Source organism: Ascaphus truei, chromosome 1 (assembly GCF_040206685.1).
Source record: "Ascaphus truei isolate aAscTru1 chromosome 1, aAscTru1.hap1, whole genome shotgun sequence".
In the NCBI taxonomy this organism is placed as follows: domain Eukaryota; kingdom Metazoa; phylum Chordata; class Amphibia; order Anura; family Ascaphidae; genus Ascaphus; species Ascaphus truei.
The window spans coordinates 520,443,605-520,449,718 of record NC_134483.1 but is presented as its reverse complement, the minus strand read 5'-3'; positions in this window follow the sequence as shown (position 1 = coordinate 520,449,718).

Below are 6,114 nucleotides of genomic sequence, written 5' to 3'. Positions count from 1 at the left end.
GGGGTGCTGAGGGGGAGTTGTACATTTGCCTGTCCTGGCGGTGGGTGCAGGGGGAGGCGGGGAGCCACCTGCACGGATCTCCTGCCTTTCCTCCCTCCCCCTCCCCCCCCAGTCACTCACATCTGTCGCTGCCTCTGCTCTCCAATGCTCTTCACTGTGTGTGTGTATGTGTATCAGTGTGTGTGTGTATCTGTGACTGTGTGTGTATCTGTGACTGTGTGTGTGTGTGTGTGTATCTGTGACTGTGTGTGTGTGTGTATCTGTGACTGTGTGTGTGTGTGTATCTGTGACTGTGTGTGTGTGTGTATCTGTGACTGTGTGTGTGTGTGTATCTGTGACTGTGTGTGTGTATCAGTGACTGTGTGTGTGTGTATCAGTGACTGTGTGTATCAGTGACTGTGTGTGTGTGTATCAGTGACTGTGTGTAGAAGTGACTGTGTGTGTGTGTATCAGTGACTGTGTGCAGGGGGAGGCGGGGAGCCGCCTGCACGGATCTCCTGCCTTTCCTCCCTCCCTCTCCCCCTTCCCCTCCCCCCCAGTCACTCACATCCGTCGCTGCCTCTGCTCTCCACTGCGTGTGTGTGTATCAGTGTGTGTGTGTATCAGTGACTGTGTGTGTGTGTGTATCAGTGACTGTGTGTGTGTGTGTATCAGTGACTGTGTGTGTGTATCAGTGAGAGTCTGGGAGAGTGTGTGTCTGAGAGTGTGGGAGAGTGTGTGTCTGAGAGTGTGTGAGAGTCTGGGAGAGTGTGTCTGAGAGTGTGTGAGTCTGTGTCTGGGAGAGTGTGAGAGTGTGTCTGAGAGAGTGAGAGAGACTGTGTCAGAGAGTGAGAGAAAGTGTGTCTGAGAGAGTGAGTGTGTCTGAGTGAGTGTGTCTGAGAGTGAGAGTGTGTCTGAGAGAGTGAGAGTGTGTCTGAGAGAGTGAGAGTGTGTCTGAGAGAGTGAGAGTGTGTCAGGGAGAGTGAGAGTGTGTCTGGGAGAGTGAGAGTGTGTCTGGGAGAGTGAGATAGTGTGTCTGAGAGTGTGTCTGAGAGTGTGTGTCTGAGAGAGAGATAGTGTGTCTGAGAGAGTGAGAGTGTGTCTGAGGGAGTGAGAGAGTGTGTCTGAGTGTGTGCCTGAGAGAGTGAGAGTGTGTCAGAGAGAGAGTGTGTCTGAGGGAGTGAGAGTGTGTCTGAGAGAGTGTGTGCCTGAGAGAGTGAGAGTGTGTCTGAGAGAGAGAGTGTGTGTCTGAGAGAGTGTGTGCCTGAGAGACACCAACTGCGCACTGCAACTGTTAGGCATGTATATACAACTTTGTTTTCACTTTGGGCGCCGTGGAAAAATCCTGATCGCCTTGGGGAGCCTTGAACCAAAAAACTTTGGGAACCACTGCGATATACTATATATTTGGATTTACCTTCCCAGAGCCTCTTCATGCTGCCTTCTGTGTAATTAAGGATGGGTGGTTCAAAATCGGGAACCCTGCCCACCAAAGAGAACCACCCATGTAAAAGTTCATAGCGGTGTATTCATTGGTGTACAGGCCAGCACGCTTGAAATAGGCTAATACCATTGCTAAAAGGTACATGTCTGAAATCTTCAGACAGGTGTCCATGGAAAGGAACTCCTGAATGAAGTCATTTCCCTCTTCTCCTCCCACTGCATGGACATTCCCTCCCTCCTCCCCCCGGGCAATCCTGTCACATCCTTTTGCTGTGTGTGTTTTCCCCCTGTGCTTCTGACTGGAAGTTTGTTAAAGAAACATATACTGTAGATATGAACTGATTGACTTGGTTTACCTTCCCAGATGGTGATAGAAATTCATTATTCGGCTCATCTATTTACAAACCACACATTTGCTACATTTAAAGTCCCTATGGGGTTTCTGAGGTAGCCAACTAATGGCTCTTTCTTTAGATATTTCTTTCAGCATACTTGGACTCAATATATTTTTTAGAGTATTAAATTTCTTAAAGATTAACTTAGGTTTATTGTCCACCGTACCTCCCTGTAACAGGGACTTACCCCGTTTAAATAAAGCTGCCTCTAAATGATCTTAGGAATCCAGTAGGGAGCAGGTTAATTGCAGCCAGTCAATTAACCAGTCTCCACCTCAGAGCTGTAGAAAAGCCTCCTGTGGGGAACTGCTGTGAAGACTCCTTAGCACACAACTGGGCTGACACAGGAGAATGAGGACTCCTTAGCAACCAACTGTGCTGACATGAGGAGAGTGTTTTGAGCACACACCAAGGCACCAGACAACTATCCAGAACCAGGGACTGACCTGAAGTGACACCTGCTTGAGGTACCTTTTTTGAGACTTTGGGGTGATAGGCTGGAAAGGGGCTTTTTCTCCCAGTCTTGCAGATAGGGACTGGCACGAGAGTCAGCCCTTACACAGGTATAGGTGTTTGGTTTTTTTGTATTATGTTTTGCTTTAAAATTCTGTTTAAAGGAACAGGCTCAATAAAGTCATGTTTTCATTTCACCCAAATCGGTCTCCATTTGTGTAACTCTGCACACATCTCTCACACTCCCAAAACGAGATTTTCCTTAATGATTTGCCAATGTTTATTTAAGACTTATTGAATTTTTAAATTTGCAGGATTAAATTTAGTGATAAACATAGGATTGTCTTTAGTGAAGTTTGTATCTCTCTTTTTACCTTTTCTAGTTATAGAGATATCACTATTCATCAATTCTCCTCTATTCACCTCAGCTTGCTGAAAAGCTTTGCCGGTCAGATGGCCTTTATAACCCTTCTGTTCAAATTTGGTCCTAAGGTCTTAGGCCTGTGTATGATAATGGTCTATTAGCAAATTATTCCTTTTCAATCTTAAGAATTGTCCATATAGAATATTATCTATCCATTTATCATGGTGATTACTACTCGGATCTAAATAGGTATTGGCTTCTGTCTCTTTAAAGTGAGTGCGTGTATGAATACAATTGTCCGTAATATATATAACTAAATCCAAGAATTCAAATCGATTCATGGCTACATGTGTGTGTCAATCTAATATTTAAATTGTTAGCATTTAAGTGCTCAACACAATAATTCAGTGACATTAGATCACAAAATGTCGTCTATGTAGCGGTGCCACAGTTTGCACTTTTGCGACACTACATTTTTGGTCCCTACATTGTTGAATGTACAAAAACCCATGTACAAATTGGCTAGGCTAGAGGCAAAAACGATCCCTTAGCCATGCAACAGGTTTGGAGGAAATAATCTCCTTCAGATAAATTGAAAAAAAAATTCTCTAATAGCATAGTTTGTATATCAATTAAATGAAACCTGTATATTAGGGAGATTAGTTGTATCCAAAATAGTGATACTGCCAATAATCCATCACTATGTTTAATAGAGGTATAGATTGTCAAGTATAACCAGTGCCAACATTTATCTAACCAACTGAACTTATTCAATGTAGTTAGAACTGCAGATGTGTCCTTAAGATAAGCAGGCAGATTTTTCACCAAATCCTGAAGATATAAATCCATATATTCTTAATGTGGGAAGTAATATAATCTATGTCTGTAATTATAGGCCTGCCAGGGGGATTAAGTATATCATTATGAATTTTCGGGATATGATACAATATCGGAGTTTTCGGATAAGGTATAAACAGAAAGTTGAATTCATATTGATTGAGAACGCCTTCCTTTTTTGCCTCTTCTGGCATGTTTTTACACTTCTTAATGAAGGGATCTGAGGGGGCTCCTCTTAGTTGTCTATATAAGTCTTTGTCTGAAAGGAATCTTCATGCCTTTTTGAGGTAATCCTCCCTATTCTGAATAACTACTCCTCCCTTGTATGCCTGGCTTATAATAAGATTGATATTATCCCCAAGGCATTTCATAGCTGTATATTCCCCATCTATTAGATTTTGTAAATATTTATTGTTCGTTTTATAAGATACACATATCTTTTTAAATTCCTGTTCCCCTAGTTTATTAAATAAATCCAGGTGATTGAATGGGATAATATGGAGAGGTGGTTTTCAGACCACTATGTCTGTCCCTATTGGTGTTCTGTTCGACACCTTCATTGTCCTGTAACAATTGGACTAAATCTCCCACAGCTCTAATCTCATCATAACCCATTTCTTCAAACTCTCTCATAATGTTATTGGTTTCCCTGTTAACATCGTCTGCCATAATATCGGGGTTAGTGTTATATAGCAAACTTAAATAACGAATTAGTTGTTCTTTCTCTAGTTTCAAAGAAATCTTTTTAATGTCAATTTAAGGACAAAATTCTTAAGGGCCACATACAATTCGAACAAATTAAGCTGGTTAGTGGGTGAAAAGGATAATCCCTTTTGTAAAATTGCAAATTGACCTGAGGTAATTTGATGAGCAGAATGGTTATAAATGGCTTTACTTCTTAACGTACAGTCATTGGGGTTTGTTTTTTTGCAGGTTGGTTACCTCTTCCCCCACTCCTCTTTCCCCTTCTCCCCAATTTCTTCTTCCATTCCAATGCATTGATGGATTTAACATTTAATTTCTGTACGGTGGTATTCTCCCATACTCCCCCATTGTTCCCTGAAAACTCGGGGAAATGGGAGGGTAATCCATATTGAATTGGAACAGAACTTCATATTTGTTATGCCAAATATTTTGGAAGATTCTTTTTCCGTAATCCCTATTCCCATCTTTTATCCTGTTGTAATAATTCCCATTTACTAGAACATTGCTTCTTCTAGGATCCCTGTACATATCTTTATTCACATTTGTGAGCCTAAAATGGAGGTGAACTAAATGGTGTGCTCTGAGATTGTGCCAGAGACACCTTTAAAATGAAGCTGGTAACCTAACCGAGCGGGAAATTCAAAAGTGCTTTTGTGCTAAGGCAGGGGTGTGCTAACTTCTAGAGCTGCGGCCACCTTCCCGAGAGCCGCAGCGTTCGCGCCCCCCGTCTCCCAATGGCTCGGCGCCCAATGATATCGCGGGTCATGTGACGTCACGTGACCCCATCACATCATTTGACGTGCGTTGCCATGGCGATGCGCCACTGAAGACCCGGCTGGCAGCAGGTGACTTACGGAGGCCTCGCCTCCCCCGGCATTTAATTTAAATTCCGTGGGGAAGAGCAAGGGGCCTCTGTAACCGCCGCGCCCCCCCTAGAAATTCTCCCGCACCCATGGGTGCGCCCCCCAGTTTGCACATCGCTGTGCTAAGGCACTGTGAGCTGCTGGAGAAGCAGAGAGCAGGACTTCTGAGCAGGGGTATCAATAGATGTAACCAGGTCCCCTCTGGTCCCCCGGTCTTCCGTTCCCCACCCCTTACCTCCGTTATATGATCCTTACGCGTTATATGATCATACTATCACCTTGCTCCATAATAGAAAGAATATAGTGGGTATACATTGATATTTCTCATGTGAGTAGTATGAAATAGACTATATCTACACTCATCATTACGCTGTATAATGTGGACTATTTTGGTCTTGAGCTACAAATTGGCTTTTTCATACCCTATTTTGACTGATAGGACATACAGCCATCTAGAGGGATATTTGTCCTTTCATGTTGCCCCAGCTACTTCAGTGTTCTTGTACACCTACCCTGATTTTAATTCGCTCTTTTTAGGCTTCACCTTTGATTAGGCTCCAGGTCTGCTGACCTTAGTCTACTTATTTTACTATCTGAGTACTTCTCATTTCTTCGCATTTACTTTTAACGTATCCACCATTTCATTTCTATTTAGTTGTCACCCATTCAGTTTGAGGCTATCCCTATTTGGTGATATATTAGTTTCATATCCATATTAGCCAGTTTAGAGTGCTCTCACTATAGGGGATTCTTTCTCTTATGTGTTATTCTTCTGAGCAGGGGATTTTGAAAGTGCTCATCCACAAAGCGCATCAGAGAGGTCTGGACGGTCCCTACCCAGACAATGACTCGAATCAAATTCCCGTATACCCGTTTTAGTGAGTATACAAAGTAGAGCCCTACTCACAAGTTTACAATGAAGTTCTCAATTTAATGTGACAGCCAAGAACAGTGAAATAACAATGTTTCAGATTCCATATGGACCTTTCATCAGGTGATGAAAATGTCCATATGGGACCTGAAACGTTATTCCACTGTTCTTGGCTGTCACATTAAATGGAGAACGTCATTATGA